Genomic DNA, 15927 nt, shown 5'->3' with positions numbered 1-15927 from the left:
TGTCCCCCTTGTCTAAATGTATCTTTTATATTTAATTAATAAAATTTCCTCGTACCGTCGAGGTTCCCTAAAAAAAAAGATAAAAATAATAAATAAATATCTAAAAAAAAAGATAAAAATAATAAATAAATATTTCAGAAATTATTTGTAATGAGAGTTTTGTTTTGTTTAAGTTTCTATTATTGGATTCATTAGCTGCTGCTTTCTGCAATTTGGTGTTGGTGTTCAAATGCTAGAATCCTGTTCAGCTTTGCAAAGATGAAGATTTGCAGTTTTTGGGGTTACTGGTTCAAATGTCTGAATTTTTGTTGCTGAAGATTCTCTTAAAGCCTTTCTAAGGTTATGATTTGCTATGGCCCTGGCCATGGTTTGTTGTTACTTAGCTGAAAACGAGCTGTTGATATTTCTTCTTGTTTTAAGACTATGTTACTTTGGTTCAAGATAGCACACCTCTCTTTCGTTAGTATAGGAAAGAAGTTCATCTATAATCCAGATGAGAAAGAATGAATGAACGGAAAAAGAGACTTGAATCCAATATTTTTTCAACACACCGTTATGCTATTTTCAGGTCTTTCAATTAATTCCATCACCGAAACCATATCAGTTCATGTTATAGATCAAAGAAGTTATTGTAAGCTATTACTGCAGAGGTTAGCCTAAACTCTTTAGACATAGACCCATTGTAAAAGTTTTCTGGAAATCCATCTGGTTTTTATTTTTATAGGCAGGCAGCTCTTCTTCTAATGAAACAGAGGGACTCATTCGGATCATGGAAGACAGTAAAACACTGTTCTTGGTGGAGCTTCAATGACATTAAACCAACACTAATAGATGCTAAAAAGACAAAACTTGAACAATGAATTTATGCAATAGTTTCGGAATCTGACTTGAGAACATATTTGCAATGAAAGAAGTCATCAGGTCAATTGTTGAATTTTAGATGAAGATTGAGATGAAGATTGTGCTTGGATTCTTCTGCCAAGTGTCACAATCACTCTTTCTTCTATTGGCCTCCTGAACAGTTTTTCTAATTATTATTTTTTTGTTACTACAGTATTTTATGTTTGAAACTGATAAATGGACTTGGATAAAACTCACTCGAAAAAGTTAGCTTTCAATCACGTATATCCTTCATAACAATCCAAGAACGTGGTGATATAAGACGAATACAATTTCTAATAAAAACTGTTATATAATTTTCAGAAATTAAAGCTATTGACGCTTGATTTTGGACGCCAACGACTCGCATGTGGGAAACGCTGAGCTGACTCAGGAGACACACATGAATGGATCCATGAGATTTGAATATGGAGCTGAGATTATATATATCACAGAAAACATAAATAAAAGATTGGCAAGAAGGGTTTTTATAGTGGTTCGGATGCTCAACAAGCGACTCCTACATCCACTGTTATTTTATTGATCTCTGACTATTTCTATAATTTTGCCCGTAAGGCATACAAAGATGAAGAAATACAGTATTTACAGAGAGAGAATGAAAATGAAGCTCAAATCTCAGCCCCCCCTTCTTCAGGAAAAGGAGTGCCCATTTATACACCTAAACACTCAATGTAATGAGTATTTTTCAAGTTGCCTTGACACATGGAAGGCTCTCGTCCAACTTTATCATTTTGAAATTAGATAAAGTTGGTGTGAATATCTTTGAGGAGATATGGGCTTGGCAGCACATTTATTAGGCTGAGATAAGCGTGACTTTTGAGGCATAACAGAAGCCCCCTAGTTTTTGAAGTGCGTAATCGCGCTTCAGAAACTAAAGTCTTTGATCTAAATGGCTGCAGTCTCGAACTGAAGAGCTCAAACTGAAATATGAAATCTGGTAGGAGCTCGACCTGAAACCTGTTAGGAGCTCGACCTGAAATCTGGTAGGAGCTCGACCTGAAATCTGGTAGGAAAATGACTAGAAATCTGGTAGGAGCTCGACCTGAAATCTGTTAGGAAAATGACTAGAAATCTTATAGGAGCTCGACCTGAAATCTGTTATAAAAACGACCTGAAATCTGGTAGGACCTCCCTGAAATCTGGTAGGAGCTAGACTTGAAATCTGGTAGGAGCTCATCCTGAAATCTATTAGGAAAACGACCTGAAATCTAGTAGGAGCTCGACCTAAAATCTGTTAGGAAAACGACCTGAAATCTGGTAGGAGCTCGACCTAAAATCTGTTAGAAAACAACCTGAGATCTGGTAGGAGCTCAACCTGAAATCTGGTAGGAGCTCGACCTGAGAGATCATAACGAGCTCTACCTAAGAGCACAAGAGATCAGCGATCTCAGCGTGTGATCAGCGATCTTAACATGCAATTTGAAGCTAAAGATCAGCTATCTAAAGCCGAGGATTAGGACGGCATGGGCGCGTGATCTGCGATCTGCGATCTGGCCATGCGGTTGGAGAATTCTGATGCGTGCGATCTGCGATCTGGCTACGCGATCGAAGAATTCTAACGTGTGCGATCTACGATCTGGCCACACGATCGGAGAACTCTGACGCGTGCGATCTGGCCACGCGATTGGAGAATTCTAACGTGTGCGATCTGTGATTTGGCCACATGATTGGAGAATTCTGACGTAGGTTTGAGATCTGAGCATGCCATCAGGGAACTTGGACGCAGGCTTGAGAATCGAACCTGCATGGGCCACCAAACTGTTGATGCTTGATTTTGGATGCCAACGACTCGCATGTGGGAAACGCTGAGCTGACTCAGGAGACACACGTGAATGGATCCATGAGATTTGAATATGGAGCTAAGATTATATATGTCGCAGAAAACATAAATAAAAGATTGGCAAGAAGGGGTTTTTATAGTGGTTCGGATGCTCAACAAGCGACTCCTACATCCACTGTTATTTTATTGATCTCTGACTATTTCTATGATTTTGCCCGTAAGGCATACAAAGATGAAGAAATACAGTGTTTACAGAGAGAGAATGAAAATGAAGCTCAAATCTCAGCACCCCCTTCTTCGAGAAGAGGAATGCCCATTTATATACCTAAACACTCAATGTAACGAGTGTTTTGCAAGTTGCCTTGACACATGGAAGGCTCTCGTCCAACTTTATCTTTTTGAAATTAGATAAAGTTGGTGTGAATATCTTTAAGGAGATATGGGCTTGGCAGCACATTTATTAGGCTGACATAAGCGTGACTTTTGAGGCATAACAAAAGCTTCTAATAGCTTTTGAGGTTTAGTTGCGGAAATGCTGTGATTTCTAAATTAGAAAACATCAACTCAAGGGTCCTAAATCAGAAATTTCGTTAACTCACTGTTACAATTTAGTGATTCCTGTTAATTCACTGCAACTGTTAAGTTCCTCTTAACTAGCATGATCGTTACTTAGCATTCATTTGCCATCGTCATTAATTGATATTACAAAGTCATTACTATTAGTCAATGCTCTATGACGTTATCATTAATTGACGTTTTTCTGCCCGTTGCAATTTATTAAACGTTCTGCTCTTGTTATCGTGCGTTAACGTTATGGTGTCGTTACCATTATATAACATTCTGATGCCATAATCGTTATTAATAAAGATTGATTCACAACTAAATTTTACAAACTTTATTTCACAATCCCAACATAGTAGCTCGTAATTAATTAGTTTATAATTGGGTAGGTATAACCCATTACGAGTTGACTAGACCCTATTGCAAACTGATCAAATGGGTTAAAAGCATTTTCTGTGTTTGACAAAATGATTAAACTAGGTCATCACCCAAGTCATTTCACATATGGTAGTTTACTTAAAGAACTGTGCAAAGGAGGTAATTTGCAGGAGGCAAAACAATTTTTGAATAGGCTTCACTACATTCCTTCTGCTGTAGATACTATTGCCTACAACACAGTAATTTCTGAGGCATGCAAATCTGGAAAATTATGGGAGGCATTGGTCCTTTTTGATCAGATGGTACAGGATAATTTGTTGCCTTATACATATACTAGTCTTCTTTCTGGGTTATGTAGGAAGGGCAAAGCGGTTTCTGCTCTTCTTTTCTTTGACAAAGTGATGGCAAAAGGTACTGTTCCAAATGGGGTAATGCTTACCTGCTTGGTTAATGGCCTTTTCAAGGCTGGTCAATTGAAGGCTGCTCTGTATATCTATGATGCAATAGAGAAGGACGGCGTCTTCCCTGACACTGTTTCTCTTAATGCTGTTATAGATGGATTCTCAAGGATGGGAAAAATGATGAAGGCATATGATCTCTTATCAACAATGAGGAGCAGAGGTCTGCGCCCTAGTTTGGCTACGTATAATATTCTCTTGCATGGTTTTTCCAAGAAAAAGGATTTGTTAATGTGCTCTATGTTGCACAGTATCATGATGAAGAGTGGCCTTCTGCCTGGCAAGTTAACGTGTCATTCTCTCATTCTTGGATTCTGTGAGACTGGTATGTTAGAAGTAGGTGTTAAATTCTTGAAAAAGATGGTAGTATAAGGTACTGTAGTTGATCAGCTTACTCTTAACATGCTTAAAATGGAGTGTTGTAAAACTGGTGAGTTGGGGAAGGCCTCTGATCTGCTGAATGTTATGAATAAATTGGGAGTTTTACCTGATATAAATACCTATGATGCTATCGTAGCTGGACTTAACAGAGTTTCTGCTTTCCAAGAATCCCATTCTGTTGTGCATGACATGTCAGAGAGGGGTTTCACACCTAAACTTACACAATGTATTACCTTAATTAATGGTATGTGTAGAATGGGGAATCTACAAGGAGCATTTAGGCTAAGAGATGAGATGGAGGCACTTCAGGTCAGTCCCTGTGCTGTAGCTGAGAGTGCAATCGTAAGAGGTCTTGCAGTATGGGGGAAGGTTGAAGAAGCAATGCTGGTTCTTAACCGCATGCTGAGGATGAGACTTGTTCCAACTGTTGCTACTTTTACGACTCTGATGTACAAGTTCTGCAAAGAAGCTAAATTTGTAGAGGCCCTGAAGTTGAAAGGCATAATGGAATGCTGCGGAGTGAAGCTTGATGCGGTTGCATACAATGTTCTCATTTCGGGCCTTAGCACATGGTGATGTTATAGCTGCACTTGAACTATACGAAGAGATTAAACAAAGGGGTCTTTGGCCCAATACCACCACATATACTGTTCTCATTGATGCCATTTCCAAGGAGGAGAATTTTGTAAAAGGTGAAATGCTTTTAAAGAATTTACAGGAGAGGAAAATGATATCTTGGGATTGGGATGGAAGCACTCAACATTTGCATGAGGGCTTGATGATTGCGCTGCAAAAGTTGAAATCATTTAGTCACAAGAGAAGAAAATAATGCCAGATCGAGTAGAAAATCCATGTAATTGGGTTGAGCACACATAATATATACTTGGAGCTCTAGTGCCTTGTTGTTTGGTTCGTCAGATACTCCTTTTTTCTTTGATTAATTCTTTTTTCCACAATATTTCTTGTTTACTTCAGGACTAATCTGTTTTATGCTCTTTTAATCATTTCTGAAAATCATTTGAATCACAGAACCTGTTGAAAGGATTTTGCTTTTGATGTTTTAACATCAGGTGCTCTGCCTCAGATTATCGACTTTTTGATTAGCTCTGGTAATTGTAGAAAAGATTCCATTAATCAATGCTGTGATCAACATGGACCATCTATGATCTGGAGATGTATCCTGATTTGTTGTCAAATTCTTTGATCTATCATCTGGCATATAAAATTATAAAATTTTAATTTTAATTTTATATCACAGAAAACTCTTTGGCTTCAGTCCAAACCGCTGTCATTTTTCTCTTTTAGCCGTCATGTATAACTCACAGCTCTATTACACATCTCTCTTTCTTCCAACTCTCTCTCTCTTCTTTTTCATTAATGTCGGTATTATCACTTTCTCTCTCTATAAGTTTCCATTTTTGTTGCCAAGTTTTAATTTCTCTCTCTAAAAGTCTAACTTTATTTTTGCCAAGTTTCTTTCCAATGCCAAAATTGGTTGATTTTTTTAGTGCTAATGATGGCCTTACTAAAAAAATCTATACATTCATATATGTATTGCTTCAGTAGTTTTTTACATTTTGAACACTTGATTCTTGGAAGCCAGGTCATTAATTTTAATCAAATTATTGATTTGAACTTCACCGAATTCTGTTTTGTGAAATTTCATGGAGAGTGGGCGGTGGATTATGTAGGTCAGTACAATAACTTGCGGTTGGCGCTTGGAAATTCTCTAAACCAAACACACTATGGACCACTATGAAGGAAAACAAAGACAGTGAACAAGCAGCCTAAGATTTTAGGTCTTACTAAAAAAGATCCAGTTGATTTTGTTGATCATAAACTCTGCAGATAGTGTCAGAGAAAGCAGAGGAGTTGGTGTTCGAGTGTTTGAATTGTATCCACTGGAAAGTAATGGGATTTTTGCTGAAGATTCGACTATAGCCTTTCAAAGGTATGATTTTCTAGACCTTAAGGCTATGTGCTGTAGTTTTCTCCAGTTAATGATACACTCTGCTTGATACGGCACAGTTGAGATGATCTTAGACCAGTATTGGTAGACACTACAAAGACTGCATGAGGGATGAGTTTTGATGATTCTGAGATGCTGGCCTAGTACTCGCAGTTGCTTTTTTAAGCGTTTTAGCAAGTGGCTTCCTTAGTTACTAGTTCCTGAAGTTCTTCCTGAGGTGTGAGTACAGAAATGTTTTCAGAAAAGTTGTGGGAATGTTGACGCTGTTGTATTGTAACTTAAATTTGTCAATTTCTTCATTAAGAACAATGTTGTCTTTTTCATTTTGTAACCTTCCGTATATATTGTCATTTCTCTTTTTATTTGTAAGTGGAGCGAAAAATATAAATGAGTAGAGAAAATTAAAGATGGGGGTGTGCTCTCGTGTCATATAATCTTCCTTATACATGCATGTTTGAGGGTGTATGGGGAGAATATTATGCACTTGTGTGTATTTTCTCTTCATATAGTGGATTATAATCATCGTTAAATTTGTGGATGTAGGCATACTGGCTTGAACCACATGACTCTAATGTATACTTTTAGGTTATGATTTTACCAAATTTCATTTTATTTTGAAGGGTCTGGTTAACATGTATAAGGAAAAATCGACAAAAAATACATACATGTATGCATTCTTTCTTGGGATTCAGTGTAGAACAATATTTATAAGTTGATTAATTTATTCGTTACTTACCCTTTATCTCTTTAGTGGCATTTTTTTTTCCTTATCCTTCATAATGAAATGTTAAAGAGAGAACATCATTTGCAACTTAATTTTCATTTTCCAAGTCTCTTCATCATAATGAATTGTTAATGGACATAGACTTATTGGCCCAACCATATAAGTCTTTTTCTTTGCTTGTTTTATTTATTGATATTAATTTCTTATATGTGTAGGTCAGTTCAATAACTTGAGAGTTGAATTATTGATAAGATTTTAGGTTTGTAAACATTTAATACGCAGTTGAATTATTGATATGGTGGAGCCAATAGCAAAGACTTTTAAAACCAAAGTTGTTGAGAGCTGAATTATTTTTATTTTCTATTATTTCTGTGTCTCCTATAATTTCCCCCTTTAATTTCTTATCACAAATTCACCTGACTATTAAGAGTTGAGACAACTCAAACACCAATTTCCATCTCTTCATTTCTTAACCCTCCTTTATACTATTATCCGTTCTTCCAAATCATTTGTCAACTAAAACTAAAATCCAAAAAAAGAAAAAAAAGGGGGAAAATTCAGTTTGGCAACAGTAAAGCTTTGTAGAAGTGCTTAATTGCTTGCAGAATCGATTGTTAAGAAATCTAGAAGACCCTCATATCACAAATTTCAGGTAAGGAAAAACAACCTTCATGTCACCACCACTTTTCAAAATTGAATGCACAGAAATTTAATAAAGCAATTGTTGATGCGTGATTTTGACACCAACCAAACGCACGTGTGAAATGCTGAGCTGGCACAGAAGACACACGCTGAATGAAAGAAAATGAGAGCGATTGAAATGACTAGACAGTTTTAAAGTGGTTTGGATGCTTAAGGAAGCAAGTCTTACGTCCACTAATTTAGTATTAATGATAGCAGTCAGGTCGCATTCCGCGAGCTGACTTACAAAATGATTACAAGAGAATATGAGAGAGAGAGAGAGAGAGTGTATGACGTTTCTTGAGAGATTAGCTAATCTCCAAATTGAGAGAGGAATCCTCAATTTATAGTGGGATGGATTAAGGTTATGATTACTAAATCTGTGAGTTGGTGGGATTATCCGTACAAATCTTCCTTTATGTCCCATTACCCACCTTCCAGAGTGATTTACGCGATTTGGTGCAGAAATTGGACACATGGAAGCTCTCCAGCTCCTGGTTGGTCTGGCGCGCACCCACTGCGCTGACAGGAGCATGTTGCTCCTCTCCTCACATGACTCGGCTGCGGGTGTACCCATATTTTGACTTTTGCATACTGACTGGATCTTACGTCAGCCCTGTATTCTTCAGGCATAACAAAAGTCCCCTAGTTTTTAAGGTTTGAGGATTGAACCTTGGAAACTATAATTCATGCCGTGACTAGATGCCTTCGGGAAATTCTGGTGATTCCGACCTGTTTGAAAAGAGGTCGGGGTAACGCTTTTGTGAACGTGACCTTGCACGGTTATCGCTTGTTGGGGACGAGCGACTTGACCTAGTCAGGCGTTACCTGTTGCACTTTTAATATTGTACATTTAATAAAGAAAAGCGCCTGCTCTGACAGACGTGCCCAGTGCACAATAAGTGCCAACCAGGCGCATTAAATGCATGGCATGCTGAAACGATACAACTTATTAGAACATTAAATGCGTGATATGGTGAAACGACACCCCTTATCAGGACATTAAATGCAGATTGAGGCGCATTTAATGCCAAGGGAGAGAGGGTTGTCGCTTGAGTTTTTCAACGGAAAGGGATGACGTTTTGGTTTTCTCAAGTCATGACGGTCACTCTTCCCCACTAATCTGTGACACGTGGCCGTGATCAGTGGTGAGATATCTTTATGCCCAAACGTCATTTTGATTTCGGGAAAACCTAATGCCATTTCCTTTGCTATAAAAGCTCAAATCCATCTTAGGCAATGTCACTACATTCGTCTTTTTTAGAGAGAGCAAGAGACTTTTGCAAGCTTGGATTCTTTGTCCTTCGAACCAGCGCATTTCTAATATCTGGAGAAGAAGAAGCCATTTTCATATTCCGAAAGATGAGGATCGTTCTCTGCTTTTATTTTCTTATTCCCAGTGGTTGGTAAATGGCATTAGTCTTCTGGTAGTTGATCGGAGATGAGACGCTCATGTCGAGTTCGAGCCATGAATGGCGGCTCCACTCATTTTATTAGGGTTTCTTTAAGATTTAGGGAGTTTGTTTTCTTCCACGTCATCGTACGGAATAGTGCACAATGGCAAAATGACCCCCCTGCTTGTCGCTTTTGCAGACCAGTAGAATGGACCCCTCAACGACCAGATCCGAGGAAGGAACTGGTTCGTCTTCGTAGGGTGCTCCTACGACTGTCCCTCTTGAGGTCTTCTCGGTACTTACTAGGGAAGAGCTCGAAAGGGTAATAAAACAGTATGGCGTTGAGGTTTTCTGCAATAGGACACGCTCATAGCGATATCCTTCAAGTGGGATGGCTGCGATCTCCGAGGAGATCTTCAAGGGTGGGGGTTGATCACTTTCCACCCTTTTGTCAGGTCGATTCTGGATCACTTTGGGATCGCGCTGATGCAACTCACATCGTAATTGCTGTTGCCATGTACATCGCGTGTCGTGAGAATGGTCTAGGCGAGCTAACCGTGGTGTAGATCGGCTACTCGTATTACTTAAAAAAGAGCAAGAGCAAGAGCAAGGACAAGGATTCTTATTACCTGTCCAGGCGACCTTTTATAGCGGATGGGATACACAGCTACCCTAGTAACGTGGGGGCCTACGAAACGAAGTTTTTCTTCTTTTGTTATGACGGCCATTGCCGCTTTCAGGACCCGAGTAGGTTCTTTCCCCTTGATGAATTCATTAAATTTGTACTTTTTTTTTTTTTCTGACGACTTGTTTTCTTCTGCCAGTTAACAAGTTGACCGACCTGGGGCTGCTCTTCAACCCGGACAGAATCGTAGCTTTTGGCTTCTTGCCTAAAGCTAGCCGTGAAGCGAGGAAGCTCGTGACAATCGCGAACCTGCAAAAATACGGTTTCTTCAATGAAAACGCATCCCTAGAGCCCCCATTGCATAAGTCTTGCTAACTGGGTCTTTTCTGGTCGTGCAACCAATTTTGCTAACAATGTTTGCATGCAGCGACCATGCCTCCAAAGGTGTCAGAGCCGCCACGACAAAAGCAATTCAACTTTTCCCGGGCGAGGACTACCAGGGCAACCCAAGTTGCCTCTAGCGTTCCCCCAATTGAAGGGGCGACATCGGGCACTCCGGTGCGATGGGGCACCCTGGTCCAACCTTCAGGTGCTTCTCAGCCTTTGGCTGTTCACCCGAGGCTTAAGACGATGGCTCAGCGACCCAAGAAGAGGAAGAAAATTCAAGTCAAGGAATCTGAATCCGAACTTGAGGGCGACCAACCTGGGGGGTCATAGCCAGACGTCGGAAGGAGGTCGGGTAAGGAACCGGCAGGCGACACGACCTCTGCTGAAGGTGTTGAGAAGGAAACTCCAGAGATGGACTCGCTGGGGGATCTGCCCGAACACCTGCAGCCGATAGTTTACACTTTGTTGGAGTGCATACTCTTGGAGACATTTGAGGAGTTCGTGGGCTCCAGTGACGTGGACTTAATGTCCACATCGCTCCAACACTTAAGCAAGGTAAACGAACTGTCCTCGGCGAGGACTTCTTTGCTCCATTCGAAAAACTAACTTATCATTCTTTCTTGTTCGCAGGCCCTGCTTTCCATGCAACTGTCCCTGCAGAAGGTTCGGCTGGGAGCTGCTAAGGGGGAGGTCGCGCTGAAGGAGGAGAACGCAAAGCTCAGGCGAGACTTGGAAGCTACCGAAGCAGAAAGAGACCTATCTTTTGAGTTGGCAAACCGGTACCTGAGCAAAAGGAACGCGGCTCTTCGCACAATGGACTTCCAAAAGGTCGAGCTCGAGGACCATAGCCAAACTTTTCAAGGAGGTCGACGAGAGAGACCAGGAGCTCAGAGCGACCTCTCTTCGGGCCTTGCAAGCAGAACAAAAGAGGGAGGCCTCCGAGAAGCAAAGGCAGGTTCTCAAGGCCGAACTCCAAGTAAGTCAGGGAAAAGTTACTTCCCTGATCGAAGAGGTGCAGAATCAAGCAGCAGAGGTCAAGGAGAAGGCCGCTAAATGGGCAATCGAGTCCATCTACACCTTGTGGCTGAAGAATCCGCATATTGATATGTCCGACCTCCCGGAGGACTGGCTGGAAACTCTCATGTCCATGTCATGGCAGGATGATGAAGTGGCGACTACCCGAAGATCCGATCAGAGAGAAGGTTCGGGGCACTCCCAGGAGAAGCCTGCAGCTGACCAGCCTTAGGACGATGAGGTCGGTCCTCTAGGAGTTAGACCAGGGCTATCAATTGTATTGTCTTGCCTGCTATTCTCTTCATATTAATGAAATTTTGCCTTTACAATTTCTGTTCGCTTCATTATACGTAAGTTCGCATTCTAACTGTTTAACATTGGAATAAGTCTATGCGAACATAATTAACATGTTTACATGCACAAAATTACATGCGAAGACTATTACAAATGAACAAGATAATGCACTTGTTATTTACATTTACAAAGATCAAAAAATACTTTACAAGGAAAACTGAGTTCGGAATTACTGATAATATGGTCGGAGATGCTCAGCATTCCAAGCTCGGGGTACTTTGGAACCAGTCAACCTTTTGAGATGATAAGTCCCCGGTCTTATCACTTTGGAGATGCGATATGGACCTTCCCAGTTTGGTCCCAATACACCTACACTTGGTTCCTTAGTACCAAGAAGAACTTCCTTCAAAACAAGGTCGTCGACCCAAAAATCTCTTCTCTTGACCTTAGAGTCTAAGAACCTCTTCGCGCGTTGTGATAAGCCGCTACTCTAAGCTGAGCCTTGCCGCAATGTTCTTCAACTAGGTCCAAACTTGCGTGTATAAGACTTCGGGGAGGTCGTCGACCTAATTACCCTGGCTACGCCGAGCTTCGCCTTCAGAATGTGCTTGATGGTTTTGTCGTCAACTTCAACTTGACCATTTGCTTGTGGTCTTGTGACTGAGGCAAATTTTTTATGAATGCCCAGCTCGTCGCAAAACTGCTTGAACTCCTTATTGTCCAACTGTTTGCCATTGTCCGAGATAAGGGTATGAGGAATTCCATAGCGGCACACGATGTTCTTGAAGATGAAGTCCTTGAGCTCTTTGATCGTGATTGCGGCCAATGGTTCTGCTTCGACCCACTTGGTGAAGTAATCCACTGCGGCCACGACATACTTTACTCCCCTTTTACCAGCTAGCATGGGACCGATGAGATCGATTCCCCACATGGAGAATGACTAGGGACTAGTCATGGTTATCAGTTGGTGGGAAGGAGCTCGCGGTATGTTCGCGAATCGCTGACATTTATCACACCTCTTGACAAAGTTGTAGGCGTCTTCTTGGATTAGGGGCCAGTAGTACCCTTGATGAAGAACTTTGTTAGCGAGGGATTATGCGGTGGTGTGATTGCCGCAGATCCCTTCATGTATCTCCCTCATGATGTAGTTCTACTTCTTTGCTGTTTACACATTGGAAGAGAGGGGCACTAAACCCTCCCCTGCACAGCTGGTCTCTGATGAGGATAAAACAAGCAGATCTTGTTCGGATTGTTCTTGCCTCGACCTTTTCGTCGGCAAGGTTCCATCTCTGAGTTACCGAATGATAGGGGTCATCCAGGAATCTGATTTTATTACATTCACGGGCTGTTCGATTGGGCTGATACTGGGGGTCTCGATGAATTGAACAGGAATGCTCTCCGCTGCCTCTGAGTCTAACGACGAGGCTATCCTTGCTAAGGCATCTGCCATATAGTTGCTATCTCTAAGAATCTGTGTGATCGTGAAGTGCTTGAACGACTCGAGTGCGGCCTTGGCTGTCTTCAGATAACTGATCATGTTTTCTTCCTTGGCTTGGTACTCTCCTAAAATCTGGTTAATGACCAGCATGGAGTCACTATGGATACTGATCACGGTTGCACCCATGTCTCTGGCCAACCATAGTCCAACGAGCAGAGCTTCATACTCGGCCTCATTATTGGTGGCCTTAAAATCTAACCGGAGAATGTCATGAATGCGAGCCCCTTCGGGACTCAAAAGGAGAAAACCTGCACTGGCCCTCTTTCTGTTCGATGATCCATCGATATAGAGGCTCCAAGTCGATAAATTTTGGACAGTTTCCTGAATGACTTCACTGGGCTGTTGTTCTAACTTATCCTCCGGGTGATGTGAAAATTCTGATATGAAGTCGGCAATAGCTTGCCCCTTGATCGTCGCTTTCGGTCTATACTTTCGATCGAACTGACTTAGTTCCATGGCCCACTTAAGCAACTTACCCGATGCCTCTGGTTTCTGGAGGACCTGTCTGAGCGGGTAATTGGTCATTACATGGATCGTGTGAGCATGGATGTAAGGTCGCAACTTCCTGGAAGCGATCAGCAGGGCATAAACTAATCGTTCCATTTCTGGATACCGCATCTCGGCATCCAGCAGACGCTTGCTCATGTAATACACTGGCCATTGGACCTTATCCTCTTCTCGAATTAAGGCTGCACTGGCTGCGAACTGAGAAATGGACAGATACAAGAGAAGGATCTCTTGCGGGAGAGGCTTAGACAGGAGAGGTGGCTTCCCGAGGTGTTCTTTGATACTTTGGAATGCCTGTTCACACTCGGGAGTCCACTCAAACTTTTTATTGGCCCTTAGGACATTGAAAAATGGCAAGCAATTATCTGTTGCCCTTGATATAAAGCGACTTAGTGCCACTATTCGCCCATTGAGGCTCATGACATGTTTTTTGTTGATCGGGCTTTTCATGTAGAGGAGAGCTTGGATTTTCTCGGGGTTGATCTCTATTCCCCGTTGGTTAACCATGTATCGTAGGAATTTTCCCGAGGATACTCCGAACGAGCACTTGAGGGGACTCAACTTCATTCTGTACTATCGAAGGATGCCGAACATCTCAGCGAGATGAGCTACGTGATTTGAAGCGACATGCGACTTGACCAACATGTCGTCTACATAGACCTCCATCGATCTGCTGATCTGTTCGGAGAACATTCGGTTAACCAACTGCTGGTAAGTTACGTCAGTGTTCTTGAGGCTGAAGAGCATGACTCTGTAGCAGTACAGCCCCCGATCTGTAACAAAAGACGTATGCTCTTCGTCTGACGTGTACATCAGAATTTGATTGTATCCTGAGTACGCGTCCATAAAACTCAGTAGCTCTTGCCTCGAGGTGGCATCCACGAGCTGGTCGATCCTGGGCAGGGAAAAGCTATCTTTTGGACATGCCTTGTTGAGGTCGGTGAAGTCGGCGTAGGTCCGCCATTTGCCGTTAGGCTTTTTCACTAGAACCGAGTTGGCAACCCAAGTCAGATAGAGTGCTTCTCGGATGGATCCATTTCAAAGAAGGTTATCTGTTAGACCGATCGTCACAGTCTAAAAATTAAACCTAAATACCGTAGTATCGGTAAGCAGGATCGAATCCACAGGGAGCAAGACTTCCAACCTAATGTATTTTAAGTGGCGGAAATGAAATTGGCAATAGATTAATGAAACTAAATAGACTAAATGCAAATAATGAAATAGTGCAATTAAAACTAATAAAAACTTTATAATAAAAATGTTGCTGTTACGGTTTTGGTTCGACACGAGACTAACTCACACAAGTCTTCTCCACCCTCTACGATCCCCTAAACCTACAAGGCAAGGTAAATCAATGAAATGGCCTCCCGGCACTCTAGGTATAATCTATCTTGTCTCACCCGATCACTCAAGTTCGATTGGTTAAAGACTATCATTAAACGCCGAAAAACGCTACAAAGCAATACCACTAGTTGGTACGCGATTAACAAATACAATTTGTCAACACATAAAATCCAATCAACCAACTTCACAATAAACGCAACAATAGTAGAAATTAAATTAAATCCGAACACAACTCAATTACAATCGATGCGAAGTAATGAAAAGCAATATTCATCATTTATTTATTTCAAACCAACGTTTATCATTCAGCAAGTTCTATGAAAACATTAAATCATAATGGACAACAATATTCATAACAAATTAGCTCAAATCATATTAAAGTATCGAAATCAAACATGAAACGAAAACAAATATAATCCGAAGCACAATACTACCAAATGTCCTATAATCGGGCTCATCCAACTAGTCGAGAGCTGGTGAGGAGAGTCGTGGAGTCAATCCCGATCTCGCCTATGCCGTAACAGACAACCGGGAGCTTAGCTGCTCATGGTGGTGATGATGGAGGCCGAAACGGTGGAAACGGAGCTGACCATGGCGGAGAGGAGGTAACCGACAGCGATATGGTGCGAAAAAGGGGCAAAAACAACCAACGGACAGCCTGGAATACGAACAGCCGCGGTTCGCCGGAAAACATTAATTTTTCGACGGGTCTCCAGAAAACGGTGGCGGAAATGGGATCCGAAGGTACCGATTGAAAGCTCTGGTGATGGGGAGTTCAGATCAGGTCCTGGAGAGGTGAGAAGTCGCCGGAAATGAGCAGGATCTGGCCTGGAAGATGAAGAGTCGCGAAGGCAAAACCGCGGATTCCGGCAGTTTTCGCGGCTGCTGAAGCTTGGAAATGCTGGATCCGGCTATGGGGAATGAAGATCTACCCTTGGGGAGCTGGAACATCATCGAAAAACAGCCAAAACTGGCCGGGAAGACGAAACGACGCGGTGGAAGACGAAGCGTCGCGGCGTGGTGGTTTGCCGT

At 41.7% G+C, this 15927-nt stretch overlaps 1 pseudogene; it reads left to right on the top strand.

Annotated features, from left to right (window-relative positions):
* Positions 1-3672: 3672 nt before the first annotated feature.
* Positions 3673-5287, top strand: LOC116117884 (annotated as a pseudogene).
* The last annotated feature ends 10640 nt before the right edge of the window (positions 5288-15927 follow it).

Source organism: Pistacia vera, unplaced genomic scaffold (genome assembly GCF_008641045.1).
Source record: "Pistacia vera cultivar Batoury unplaced genomic scaffold, PisVer_v2 Contig824, whole genome shotgun sequence".
NCBI lineage: Eukaryota > Viridiplantae > Streptophyta > Magnoliopsida > Sapindales > Anacardiaceae > Pistacia > Pistacia vera.
The sequence above is the reverse complement of the archived record's forward strand: the minus strand, read 5'-3'. Positions and strand labels throughout refer to the sequence as shown.